The 15,397-nt window shown below is 36.6% G+C and overlaps 1 pseudogene; it reads left to right on the forward strand.

Moving 5' to 3' along the window:
• The first annotated feature begins 5,612 nt into the window (after positions 1-5,612).
• LOC141520638 (sialomucin core protein 24-like) lies at positions 5,613-6,130 on the forward strand (annotated as a pseudogene).
• The last annotated feature ends 9,267 nt before the right edge of the window (positions 6,131-15,397 follow it).

Genomic DNA, 15,397 nt, shown 5'->3' on the forward strand with positions numbered 1-15,397 from the left:
AGAAATAAAACTTTTAGATTTGTTTTCCAATGTAACCAATGATAAAGGAAACAATTATATATTCTAAAATATTTAAAGTATTCTAAAATATTTAAAATATTTGTGGTAGCAAAGAAATATAAAGGGAAATGATATCCCATAAATTAGAAATTGGTGAAAATGTGGTATATAACTGTGATGGAATATTAGTGTGCCATAAGGAATGATGAGCAGACTAGTTGAGAAGAAAGAATTGTATAAAATAATATAGTAATTAAAGCAGAACCAGGAGAACTCTGTACACAATATGATATATGAAATGTTACATATATATGATATACAATATTATCATACAGTGTACAGTAACAACAATGTTGTTTGAAGAGTAGCTATGAATGAGGGATCTACTCTGAATTATATAATCCTTCAAATTAACAATGGAGATCTAAGGAAATTTTAACTTCAGAAAAGGAATTGATACATGCTTTCATTGTATGATGTTCTCTTTTACATATGTTTACGTGTGTGTGTGTGTGTGTGTGTGTATATATATACATATATATATATATATATATGTATATATATATATATATATATATATGTCAAAAGTTGGCTTTCTCTAATGCAGGGTTGGACAAGAGAGAGCAGACAATTCAGAATTCAAAATGTAACCAAAGAAAAGAAGAAACATAATGTACAAAGTAATAAAAACCCTCTAGTTCTTCAAATAGTCCAACATCTCATATTTTTTTCTTAAAATTATATTCCTTCAATTTCTCATTTTGCAAGTTTTGATGATAAAATTAATTTTTTCAGAATATTAAAACTGCAAAGCTATTCACATCCTACTCCTTTAATAAGTTGATTTCAAACTTTTGTACTGTTTTTTGAATTTTTTAGTTTTCCCCATCTCACTTCCCTCCCCCACCCCCACAGAAAGCAGTCTGATAGTCTTTTCAATGTTTCCATGATATGCATTGCTCAAAATTGAATGTGTTAAGAAAGAAAAATCATCTCCTGAAGGAAATATACATACATACATATATGTGTACGTGTGTATGTATATATATGAGATATACAAAGTTACATAAGATAATAGTATTTGGTCTTTGTTTAAACTACACAATTCTTTCTTTTGATATAAATGGCATTCTCCATTGCAGATACCCTGAAATTGTTCCTCGTGTGCTGATGAAATGAGCAAGTCAATTAAGGTTGATGATCATGTCTATGTAGCTGTTAGGAGTGAATTGTTCTTCTGGTTCTGCTCATCTCACTCAGTATCAGTTCATGCAAATCCTTCCAGGCTTCTCTGAATTCCCATGCCTCTTGGTTTCTAATAGAACAATAGTGTTCCATAACATACATATACCACAGTTTGTTCAGCCATTCCCCAATTGATGGACATTCATTCAATTTCCATTTTTTTGCCACCACAACAGCGTTGTTATGAATATTTTTGTACACGTGATGTTTTTATCCTTTTTCATGATCTCTTCGGGTAATGGACCCAGTAGTGGTATTGTGGGATCAAAGGGTATGCACATTTTTATTGCCATTTGAGCCTAATTCCTAATTGCTCTCCAGAAAGACTGGATGAGTTCACAGCTCCGCCAACAATGCATTAGTGTCCCAGATTTCCCACATCCATTCCAACATTGATCATTGTCCTTTCTCGTCTTATTGGCCAGTCTGAGAGGTATGAAGTGGTACCCCAGAGATGTTTTAATTTTCTTTTCTCTAATCAGTAATGATTTAAGAACAATTTTTCATATGACTGTGGATTGCTTTGATTTTCTCAGCTGTAAATTATCTCAGCAGATACTTTGGCTTTGTCAATTGAGGAATGGCTTGGTTTTTTTGTTATAAACTAGACACAGTTCTTTATATATTTTAGAAATGAGTCATTTGTCAGAAATACTAGTTGTAAAAATTATTTCCCCATTTACTATACTTCTTTACATCTTGGTTACAGTGGTTTTGACTGTGCAAAAGTTTTTTAATTTAATATAATCAAAATTATCAAGTTTGTTTATAATGATGTTCTCCAACTCTTCCTTGGTCATAAACTGCTTCCCTTTCTATAGATCTGACAGGTAAACTCTTCCTGTATCTCCTAATTTGCTTATAATATTGTCTTTTATGTCTAAATCCTATATCCATTTTTATCTTATCCTGATTTAGGATGGAAGATGTTGCTCTAATCCAAGTTTCTGCCATACTAACTTCCAATTTTCCCAACAATTTTTTTTATTGAAGAGTTTTTGTCTCAGAAGCAGGACTCTTTGAGTCTGTCAAATGGCAGATTACTATAATCATTTTCTGCTATCTTTTTTTGTACCTAGTCTATTCCACTGATTCACCATTCTATTTCTTAGACAATAACCGACAGTTTTGATGACTGATGCTTTATAATATAATTTTAGATCTGGTAGGGCTAAGCCACCTTCCTTTGCATATTTTTTCATTGATTTTCTGGAATGTCTTGACTTTTTATTTCTCCATATATATTTACTGACACTTTTTCTAACACATTAAAATAATATCTATCTATATATATATATAGATATATAGATATAGATATATAGATAGATAGATAGATAGCAATGCTGAGGATTTATGAGGGTTTATTTTATATCATGTGACTTTTCTAAAGTTACTAATTGATTCTAATAGTTTTTAAGATTTTTTATGATTCTCTAGGTATACCATCATGTCATCTGCAAAGAGTGAGAGTTTTGTTTCTTCCTTCCCAATTCTAATTCCTTCAATTTCTTTTTATTTTCTTATTGCAGAAGCTAACATTTCTAACACAATATTGAATAGTAGTGATTATAATGGGCTTCCTTGTTTCACCCAGGATCTTACTGGAATACCTCTAGCTTATCCACATTACATCTAATGCTTGTTGAGGGTTTCAGATGGATACTGCTTATCCATTCTAAGGAACAATCCATTTATTCCTATGCTCTCTAGTGTTTTTAGTAGGAATGGGTACTGTATTTTGTCAAAGGCTTTTTCAGCATCTATTGATATAATCATATAATTTCTGATATGTTTGTTATTGATATAGTTAATTAAACCAAGTTTTCCTAATACTGAATCAATCCTGCATTCCTGTTATAAATTCTGCTTGGTCAACACTGTTATGTGGGAGTGCTGGCCTTCTCTCCTTGAACACCACTTGAATTGGGAGTAAAACAGGGACTAGGGGGACATTTATGTACTTGTACTTGGTTTAATAAATGGAGAACCTATTATCTTTGTCTCCTTCCTCTTCAACATTCACCTGAGAACTTGACTACAGCTGGACTGAGTCAAATCATAGCTTATGAATAAAAACTAGCCTTGCCGATAGGCATACACATATGACACCCAAGCATCGGGCACAAAGGCAAGGAAAAAGCTGATTTCAGAGCCATCTGATTAGAGTCTGGGATAAAGACTAAGCAGAAACATGCATCAAGGTACTGAGACTTTTGGGCTGTCATACAAGCAAGGAAAAAAAGCTTTCAGGCAATGGCATGGAACAAAAGACTTTGGAGAGGTAACAAGTTATTTCTTTCCATGGGTCAGATATTTAAAGACATATGAAAGGAATTTGAAATAAGGAAGTGTGGAGGAAATTGAAGGTAAAGAGAAAGTGTATTTTCCTCCATGGCCTGAGACAGAAGAAATAAATAAGTATTATCAAGAAAAGCCTAGGATTCGCCTTACAGCTCCTAGTGAAGAAACTTCAGCATTACAAAAGGCTATCAAAAGGGTAAAAGAGAAGGGAGAAATTTGGGGGGATTTAGGAGCTGAGTTTCAGTCATATCCTGTTATTGATGAGCCAGATCTTTTTAATCCAGGAAACCTTAGGCAAAGACATGAGCCAGTAAATATTAAAGCAGTCAGAGATTTAAAGAAGGTGGTGGAGGAATACAGGGCAAGATCACCTTTTGTCTGGCTACAATAGGATATTCTTGCATACTCTGTTTTAATACCTAATGACTGGAAAAAAGATAGTTAGAGCATATTTGTCACCTGGACAATCTGTTTTTTGGATGATGGAGTTTATAGAATGATATAGAGAGATGGTTTTGAGGCATGCACAATGTCCCAATGCCACCAAATAGTATGAACAATTAAGTGGCACAGGTCAATTTCTCAACAATGCTCTCCAAAAATATTGTGGGTTAGAAACATATGGAAGAATTGCTACCTGTGTAAAGAATGCTAGGGGATGCATTCCAATTCAAAATAAAAAGAAAGAACCATTTGCATTCATCAGACAGAAATGATGAGATTTTTGTAGATTTCTTTGCCCAATTGCAGGAGACAGTGGGAAGAACTTTAGGTGATGTAGCAGGAATAAGATGTATTAATAAAACAATTATCAAGGGCTAATGAAAATGCTAATTGTCAGAAAGAAAGCAATGATTGGCTTAATAAAGGATGCCACCATTGAGGAAATGATTCAAAGATGTGACAGAGAAGGTTCTCAGGCATATCATACAGAATTAATGACAGAGGCATTTGCTAATATGCACATGGAAAATAAAGAGAAATGGACTTGGCTTTGTTTGTGCAAATCCTGGACATTTGAAAACGATTGTTGGAGTGCCCAAGGAGCTAAACTCAGGGTGCATCTTCCTAAAACTCCGTGCCTGAAGTATAAAAAGGTAGGACACTGGACATCAAAATGTAGACAAGGAAATTTAAAAGGGGAAATCTAAAACAATCATGGGGTATGATAGTTCAGTACCAGCAGGAGATGGAATGGAAAAACCAGTATGCAGTTTTGTCAGTAAGCCAACCCATATTAGACTATTGATGGTCAAAATTGCTGGGAAGTTTAGGGTACCTCCACATGCTTCTATTGAAGTGCCTATTCATGCTTTACAATTAATAGATAAGGAGTTTGAAATCATTTTGGCTCCACCAAATCCAGAATATACTCACAACATACCTTTAGTAAAGCAAGTAACTGGGGAAATTTTCTGTATTGCAATAATGAATGCTAATGATGATGATAGTTACATAAATGATAACTAATATATAGCTCAGTTATGTATTTTCTCAGGATCGGGTATAAATTGGAAATTAAAGGAGCTGATGAAGGAGCCAAAACTGAGGAAACAACAATGAAATTATATTTCCTACTGCAATTTCTTCAGAAAAACCTCTTTGTGTTATCCAAGTAGAAGGAATTGCTTCCTAGGTTTGACTGACACACTGGGGCAGATTGGACAGTTTTCCCCATATAGCACTGGTCACAAACTTGGCCTAAACAAGCTGCCTATACTAATCTAGTAGGCATTGGGGGTTGACAGGAAACAAATTTCTTGTTAACCCTTGAAATGGAGAAAAGAAGATAAAGTAAGGACTGTTACTCCTTTCATAGTTGAAGGACTCCCTATAATATTATGGTGAAGAGATATATTTCATCAATCAGGGGCAAAAATTAGCATAGATTTTTTGATGGGGGCTGCTGTTGAGTTGGAAAGTACAGTTTCTGAGGCAGTGCTACAGGGGGACTGAGCTTCTTCCTCAGTGACAGTCCACTGCCTGAGCACCAGCACCATGAATAGGATGCAGAGGACCTGCTGGCCACTCCTTTTAGCTGCTATTGCTTGCCATGCGTGCTAATCATGAACCAACCCCCTAAACCTACAGCCAACTTCAGAGACTCATCATCAATGCAGCTGACCCTCATGTCCACTCTAGCGCCATGAGAAATTCCACTCCTGAAGTCACAATGAATTCCACTCTCCAGCCCACAACCAAGCACATCACGACTCTTACTCCAGCACTAGAAAGCTGTGAAGTACACACTAACTGCACTCCTTGTGTGGAAAGTAAAAATTTACATGCTATTGGACAATTTGTAATGGTGCTAGTGGATACTGTTCAGAAAATACAACAACTCCAAATTGTACTACTGTTAACAACTCAAGTAATAGTTTGGTGGAATATACTACCAGTCTATCTCCAATTAATTCTACAGTTAAACTTTCACCTTCAGTCTCAACCATCCCAGTTGTCACCACAGTTGTCACAGCAGGTGCACCAAACTCTACTGTGATTCCCATCCATTCTATGAGAAAAATCTTCTTTTGATATAGCTAGCTTCATTGAAGGAATTGTTCTTGTGAAAACATTTGAGTGAATTCTTGGCTGCATTCCAAGCTCCCTTGCTCTTTGTAATATTGTGTTGCAGGCCCTTTAATTCCTTAATTTTGATGCAGGCAGGTCCTGTCTAATCCTTATTGTGGCTCCTTTCTATCTAAATTGTTACTTTCTGGCTGCTTGCAGGATTTTCTCTGGAATTTGGTCACAATATTCCTTGGTGTTTTCATTTTAGGATCCATTTTAGAAGGCATTTGCTGTATTCTTTCAATTCTTTCAATAAGTATATTGCCTTCTGTTTCCATGATGTTAGGGCAGTTTTCTATCACTAAATCCTGTGACATTAAGTCCAGGCATTTTTTCTCTTCAGTGTTTTCAAGAAACCCAGTGATTCTTATGTTGTCTCTTCTGGTTCTATTTTCATGGTCAGTGGTTTTGCCCATGAGATATTTAACATTTTCATCTATTTTTTTAGATTTTTTTGTTTTGTTTAACAGATTCCTGTTGTCTCATGTAGTCATTATTTTCCACAGATTCCATTTTTTTTTTTTTTTGCTTTTGCAAGGCAAATGGAGTTAAGTGGCTTGCCCAAGGCCACACAGCTGGGTAATTATTAAGTATCTGAGGCCCGGATTTGAACTCAGGTACTCCTGACTCCAGAGCCAGTGCTCTATCCATTGTGCCACCTAGCTGCCCCTTCCATTCTTTTTTTAAGTGAAGAAATTTCTTCATTTACCTTTTGCAACTCCTTTTCTAATTGGTCAATTAGATATAGAGATATAGAGATAGAGATAGAGATAGATATATGAAGCTATGCTTTGGGTATCTTTTTAAAATTTCTTTTATTAAAGATTTTATTTATATTGAGTTTTACAATTCTTCCCCTAATCTTACTTCCCTCCCCCCCCCCACAGAGAGCAATTTGTCAGTCTTTACATTGTTTCCATGTTGTACATTGATACAAATTGAGTGTGATGATAGAGAAATCATATCTGGCCAAACTGGCAGAGAGAAGAGAGAAGACTGGCAGAGTTCTAAAATCTCTGGATCTTTACCCATCTATGATATGAAATAAACCTCTTAGCAGAAGTCCTATCCACAAAACCCAGAATGAAAATCCAGGACAAAGAACATCTTTCTCTGGATTTGTTTTACATGGTCCTGGGTGAGTCCAGGTACAGAGGGCTGATCAGGTCGGGATCAGCAGGATTAGCAGTGGGGTTGGAGCCCTAGGAGCCTGAGGGCCTGAGAGCCAGACCTGCTTGATCAGTGGGGCTAGAGCCTGGTGGACTGCAGGTGCTTGGGTCAACTAGGGAGCAGATGCATTGGTGTTGGCGCTGACCCTCTGCAGCTTGCTGACAGGGCGGTGGGGAGAGTTCTGGTGCAGGAGAGCTGCGGACATCATCCATAGGCTCCTTGGGTCTGAGGAACTCTGAGTCCATGTCTCCATTGCTACTGAAGTCCCTTCCCAGAACAAACAAAATTACAGACTACTTCTGCCCCAGGCACAGGTGTGTGAGCATCAGTTTACCACCCCAACTGACAATAGGGAGAAAGATGGCCTCACCCCCGGGTAGAGCCCACCATTGATTGAAGGCAAAAGTATTTAACAGCTTTCAATCACTCCCTCCAGGCTAAGGGGGAAGGCCTCAATTCAATCAAGGTCACAGAAACTTCAGAAAAAGCAACCAGCACCTCCTACTGGCCAGCCAGAGAAATTGCACTCAGTGAGCAAATCCTGTAGCAACCCCTACTGGTCAGCTGGAGATCTTGCACTCAGTGAGTAAAGCCTCTAGTGTTCCCAACACCAACACATTTGTGTACCAGCCCCTCCTAAACTCAAGGTCTTAGCAAACCGAAGAATGGTCAGCAGAAATGTGGATGCATAGAAAAATTCTTAGAAGGAAAAGACCCTAACTCAGAGAGACCTAGAACCTCTGAGAGGAATATGATGTGGTCTCCAGCACAGAAAGAATTCCTTGTATAAATAAGGAAGGTGTTTAAAATCAATTGGAAAATTTGGGAGAGTCAATAAACTTACAACAAGAAAAAAATCATTGGAAAATACAATTGGACAGAAACAAAATGAGAATAATTCTCTCAGATCCTCAATTGGACGAATACAAAAAGAAAATAATTCTCTCAAAAATTCGTTTTGTCAAATGGAAAGCTCTTTTGGTTTTATTTTTTAGCTTTTTATTTTTACTTTTTATTTTTTTATTTAATATCTATTGTCATTTTGTACAGATAATTTTTTTTACATTAATAAAATATTCTTGTTTAAGAGTAATCGAAATACCCCTCCCCCATAAATATAGACTTGCTTGAGCAATAAAGTAAAGGGGAGAGAAAAAACATTAAAATTAAAAGAAATAATAGTAATAATTGTAGGTATGGCCAGGTGGTACAATGGACGGAGCACCAGCCCTGGAGCTATGAGCACCCATGCCCACATCTGGCCCCGTACACCCAACAATCACCCAGCCGTGTGACATGCAAACCACTTGAACCCCACTGCCCTGCAAACACTAAAAAAAACAAAAACAAAAAAAAGACCCAAAATAAAATAAAATAGTAATAATAGTAGGGGTGGCTGGGTGGCAGACAGAGCACTGGCCGTTGAGCCAGGAGCACCCGGGCCCAAATCCAGCCTCAGACACCCAAAGATCACCCTTCCATGTTGCTCCAGGCAGGCCACCCAGCCCCATTTGCCTGCACCCCCCCAAAATAATAATAATAAAAAATGTGCTTGAGTCTTTGTTCCAACACCAACAACTATGTCGTGGGTAGATCACATTCTTTATGATAAGTCCATGGCAAAAGTTACTTCCATATTTTTCCACCATTGCCATTGCTGATCACAACTCTCTCCTTTCATATTTATCCACTACCACGTACTATATTTTCTCTCTCCTTTCACTCTGACTCTGCTGTACAGTAGCTAAGTGGTGCAGCAGACAGATCCCTGGTCCTGGGGCCAAGAGGCCCAGAGCACCCATACCACCCCTTAGGCCCAGCATGCGCCTGGCACTATGGTCCCAGGCAGGTCATCCAATACCAGCCCCTTGCAAGAAGTAAAAAAGAAAATGTGTTATATCTGACCACTCGTCCCACCATGGTCCATCCTCTCCTCCATCACTCACATCCCTCCCTTCCCACTGTCCCCCACTTCTCCTTCTTACTCCAGATGCCTATACCCCTTTGAGTATATATATGCTGTTTCCTCTCCTAACTACCTCTGATGAGAGTGAAGATTCCCTCATTCACCCTTGCCTTCCCCCATTCCATATCATTGCAATAGCTCATTGGAATAAAGAAAAATCTTATTATACGAAATATCTTGGCCTATTCCCCCTCTCCTTTTTCTTTCTCCCATTACATTTCCCTTTTTTCTTATTGACTCCATTTTTACACCATATTTTATCTTCAAATTCAGTTTTCTCTTGTGTTTCAACTATAAAAGCTCCCTCTACCTGCTCTATTAGCTGAGAAGGTTCATATGAGTATTATCAGTGTCATTTTTCTATGCAGGAATACATGCAGCATCAAGTCCCTCATATTTTCCCCCTCTCCTCAAATCTCTATGATTTACCTGAGTCCTGTATCTGAAGATCAAACCTTCTGTTCAGCTCTGGCCATTCCAACAGGAACATTTGAAATTCCCCTGGTTCATTGAAAGTCCATCTTTTTCCCTGGAAGAGGACATTCAGCCTGGCTGGGTAGATGATTCTTGGCTGCATTCTAAACTCTTTTGCCTTCTGGTATATTATATTCCAAGCCCTAAGAGCTTCCAGTGTATTTGCTGCTATGTCCTGTGTGATCCTGACTGCAGCTCCATGATATTTGAACTGTGTCCTTCTGGCTGCTTGTAATATTTTCTCTTTGACTTGGGAGTTCTGGAACTTGGCTATAATATTCCTAGGGGTTGTTTTTTTGGGATCTCTTTCTTGGGGAGATCGGTATATTCTCTCCATTTTTATTTTGCCCTCTGCTTCTAGAATATCAGGGCAATTTTCCTGGAGTAATTCTTTGAAAATTATGTCAAGGCTCTTTTTTTGATCATGACTTTCAGGTATTCCAATAATTTTTAAATTATCTTTCCTAAGTCTGTTTTCCATATCAGTTGTTTTTTCAATGAGATAATTCACATTTCCTTCTAATTTTTCACTTTTTGGTTTTGAAGTATTGATTCCTGATTTCTGGTAAATTCATCAATCTCCCTGAATTCTATTCTTTGTCTGAAGGATTTGTTCTCCTCAGAGTTTTCTTATCTCTTTTTCCATCTTTCCAATTTTGCTTTTTTAAAGCATTCTTCTCCTCCATAACGTTTTGAACTGTTTTATCCATTTGACCTAAGCTGGTTTTTAGCATGCTATTTTCCTCAGGATTTTTTTGGATTTCCTTGACTATGTGGCTGACTTCATTTGCATGTTTTCCTGCATCTCTCTCCTTTCTTTTCCCAGTTATTCTTCTAACTCCCTCATTTGATTTTCAAAGTCTTTTTTGAGCTCTGTCATAGCCTGAGACCAATTTCTGTTTTTCTTGGGGTCTTTAGATGCAGGAGCTTGTGCTTCCTCATCTTCAGACTGAGTATTTTGATCCTTCTTGCGCTCATATGCAAAATATTTCTCAATTGTGTTCCACTTTTTCCCCCATACCTGAATCTTCTTCTAATCAGACTTGGCTTAAAGTTAGTTTACACACATATACTAGGTTAACTTAAAAAACAATCTAAAATCTGAAGTCTTAAAAGGGGATCAGGGGAGGGGAGGACAGAGAGAGGGAAGGGGAGAAAACTGGGAAGGAAGAGACAAAACTCTCACTCTTTGCAGGTGACATGATGGTGTATCTAGAGAATACCAAGAAATCATCCAAAAAACTACTGGAAATAATTAGCAATTTTAGCAAAGTTGTATGATATAAATTTCTATATATGACTAGCAAGATACAGGAGGAGGAGCTAGAAAGAGAAATCCATTCAATGTAACCTCATACAATATAAAATACCTGGTAGTTTATTTGCCAATGCATTGTCAGAAACTTTTTGAAAACAATTATACAACATTTCTCTCACAGATTAAATCAGATTTAAATCACTGGGCGAATATCAACTGCTCATGAATAGGTAGAGCTAAGATAATAAAAATGACAATTCTATCAAAACTAAACTACCTGTTTAGTGTCCTACCAATCAAAATTCCAAAAAAATAATTTAATGAGTTAGAAAAGGTTGTAAGTAAATTCAAAAGGAGAAATAAAAAGTCAAGAATTTCCAGGGATTTAATGGAAAAAAACTGCAAAAGGAGGGGGCTTAGCCCTACCCATTCTAAAATAATAGTATAAAGCATCAGTCATCAAAATTGTCTGGCATTGGCTAAGAAATAGAGTAGTGGACCAGTGGAATAGACTAGGTGCAATAGCAGGAAACAACTATAGTAACCTGCTATTTGATAAACTCAAAGAGCCCAACTATTGTGATAAAAACTCTCTCTTTGATAAATCTACTGGGATATTTGTATGGAAGAAACTTAGATTAGACCAAAACCTCACACCCTATGCTAAGATAAGATCCAAATGGATGTAGGATTTAGACATAAAAAAGCAATACTAATAGCAAATTAGAAGATCAAGAACTAGTTTACCTGTCAAATCTATGGAAAGGGAAGCAGTTTATGACTAAGTAAGTGATGGAGAACATCACTAAAAACAAACTAGATGATTTCAATTACATTAAATTAAAAAGCTTTTGCACAAATAAAAGCAGTGTAACCAAGATCAAAAGAAATTTAGTAAACTGGCAAACAATCTTTACAACTAATATTTCTGACAAAGGACTCATTTCTAAAATATACAGAGAAGTGAGTCATATTTTTTTTTATAAATAAGCCATTCCCCAATTAACAAATGGTCAAAGGATCTGCAAAGGCAATTTACAAATGAGGAGATCCAAGCAATCCATAGTCATATGAAAAAATTGCTCTTAATCATTACTTATTGGAGAAATGCAAAGCTTCTCTGAGGTATTACCTCACACCTCTCAGACTGGTCAATATGACCAGTAAGAATAATGGTCATCATTGGAAGTGTTGTGAGAAATCTGGTACACTATTTCATTGTTGGTGGAACTGTGAACTCATCCAACCTTTCTGGAGAGAAATTTGGAACTATGCCCAAAGGGCAACAAAATTGTGCATCCTGTTTGATCTAGTAATACCATTACTTTCTATACCCTGAAGAGATGACTAAAAAGGGTAAAAGCACCACTTGTACAAAAATATTCATAGCAGCCCTGTTTGTGGTGGCAAAGAATTGGAAATCAAGTAAATGTCCTTCAATTGGGGAATAGCTTAGCAAACTGTGGTATATGTATGTCAGAGAACACTATAGTTCTATTAGAAACCAGAAGGGATGAGAATTCACAGAAGCCTGGTGGGACTTGCATGAACTAATTCTGAGTGAAATGAACAGAATCAGAAAACACTGTACACCATAACAGCAACATTTGGGTGATCTACCTTGATGGATGCTCATTTCATGAATGTAACAATCAGGGACAATTTGTGCCTGTATGCACTGGAGAATACCATCTGTATCCAGATATAGAACTGTGGAGTTTGAACAAAGTACAAGCACTATTTCCTTTAATTTATAAACAAAACTTATTACTTATTGCCTATTCTTATTATCTCTTATACTTTATGTTTCTTCCTTAAGGTCAATTGTGTTTTTGAAGGAGTTTTCCATTTGCCTAATTGTAGTTTTCAGACAATTATTTTACTTTTGCCTTTGCTCAGTTGAGGATTTGAGAGAATTATTTTCTTTTTATATTTGTCTAATTATATTTTTTGAAAGATTTGTTTTCTTGTTGTGAGATGTTAATTTTCTCTTTCAAGGTGTTAATTTTCTCTTGAGTTTCTTTTCCCAAGTTTTCCAATTTATTTTTAAATTCCTTCCTGATTTCTTCTAAGAAGTTTTTCAGAGCTGGTGGCCAATTCATATTTTTCTCAGAAGTTCTATATCTCTCTGGGTTATGATCTGTTTTTTCAAAGTAGTTTTCAGTAGGTTCCCTTTCAATGGCCTTTTTTCATTTTCCTAGGATCTTGTGTTGGGGAAGAGATAGGATAACAAAAGTTTGGTTTGGAAAACTCAGGAGGATTTTTTCACTTGGTTTAGTAACTCCAAGTGGGCTGGTCAATAGTGGGGTGCTGTTTACTTTCTCTGGAGTTTCTGTGGCCTTGGTTTGAGGCCCTCTCCCTAGGCCTGGAGGGGGTGGGGCAAGCAACAGTGTCTGATATATCCTCGAACAATATGGCCTGGGCCCTGGGGTGAGAATCTTAATTTCTGTATTCAGCTGAGGGAGCTCTGTTGCCCCTGTCTGAGCTTGCTGTCAGTGTGTGTGTATGTGTGTGTGTGTGTGTGTGTGTGTGTGTGTGTGTGTGTTTGTGTGTGTATGTGTGTGTGTCTGTTTGGGGATGGATGGGCTGTTACTGTGTTCTTTTCTGGGAAGAGGGCTCAGTTAAAAGTGTGGTGCTCATGGCCCAGAGCTGAGTAGATTGATGTTCTGCCACACTCTGAAATTTTTTGTGCTGGAACTTGCCCTCCAGCTCCACTGGGGCTCCCCAGACCATTGCTCTGCCACCAAAGGTTCCACAGTTAAGGTTGGTTTTAGCATCCAATGCTCCCACTGCCAAAGCCACTGTGACTAACACCAGTCCTCTGGTTTCACCCCGCCTCTGCGCCCTGGTTGGCCCTTTGCTATCTGCTCCCAGTTCCTCACTGTCCCCTGAGACAGACCTTGTTGGCAGATGTTCTTCTCTTAGTTTCTCCTTCTCAATTTTGTTGATCTAATTTCTGTTAAAGAGGTTTCTTTCATATTATTTCTGAGAGCAAACCAGGAGACCTTAGCACAGTGTCTGTCTTCTCTCTGCAACCTTGGCTGGAAGTCTCATTTTAGATTTTTTAAAATTTATTTTCCAGTTCATTTCCTGTACCAAATTGTGTAATTCCTACCTAAAAGCTATTTCTTCATTCATGTCTTAGCAGTTTTTAATTATATCAAAGTTATTCTACTAATCCTTTTACACAGCAAAATATTAACAAACATAAGCATCAATATCTTTCATATTTTGATATTAAATTTACATTTTTAATTTATGTAAAATATTTTTCCTGTCCCTTTCAGAACTAAATAACTTTATATGAAAGAGTCATAAAAATATAGTACATTATGTTGCACTTGACAAAAATATAATGAAAGGTATTATATTTCATTGAATGGCTATGTCAAAAGAATAGTCATTAATATGCAAGTGGCAAATTTACTTTTATTTTTCTTTTATATATTCTAGCAAAACTGCACTTGTTTCATGAATCCTACAACATATTTAGTACTATCATATATTTGTTCTAACTTTTCCCCTATTACTTAAAATATACCCTTATTTCTTCTCTGTCTTTCTGAATCCTTACCTTCCTTCTTGATTTAGCTAATCTTTCATTTTAAAACCTTCCCTATCCTTCTAGCTCAGAGATTCTTAACTTGGGTTTCATGAAATTTTAGAATATTTTTATAGCCACATGCTAATAAAATTGACTTCCTATTGCAATCCTATTTATTTAATTTTATATTACCAAAACATTATTCTACCAGAGTCTTTAAGCTTTCCAGACTGCCAAAGGAATCCAAAATACAGAAATTGTTAAGAACTATTAATTCTATTTATTAATACTTTTCCCCTTAAATTATATTGACTATGTATTTGTATACATGTTCAATCCACCTCTGACAACCATTATCCCCGCCCCCCAGTAAAAGGAATGATATGATAGAAATAGTGGGATGAAGCATATTTTCTAACTTTATTTTCCACACTATATAATTCATAATAGATATCTGCTAATTGTTTGCAGGTTGGCATTGTACTGAATCTGAGCTTGGTCTTTCACTGTTGAACATTTATAACAATGACTTGAATAAAGGCATAGATGGCATTTTATTAAATTTTTTCACATGTACAAAAACTAGAAATGTCAGCTATCATGCATGATGGAAGTCAGAATTCCAAAAGGCATCTAATGGCTAGAACATTGAGGTGAATCTAATAAAATAAAATTTAACAGGGATAAGTGTGAAAGCTTATGTGGGTTCAAAAACTTAACGTCATAAGTACAAGAAGAGTGGAAGATATAAATACATAGCAGTTCACATGAAAAACAGTTTGAAATTTTATGGACTGAAAACTCATCATGAATCAACTTGGTGATATTAAAGATTCCTAATGTGATTTTAGACTGTATTAAGAGAGAA

This window comes from Macrotis lagotis, chromosome 1, assembly GCF_037893015.1.
Source record: "Macrotis lagotis isolate mMagLag1 chromosome 1, bilby.v1.9.chrom.fasta, whole genome shotgun sequence".
NCBI classification, from domain to species: domain Eukaryota; kingdom Metazoa; phylum Chordata; class Mammalia; order Peramelemorphia; family Peramelidae; genus Macrotis; species Macrotis lagotis.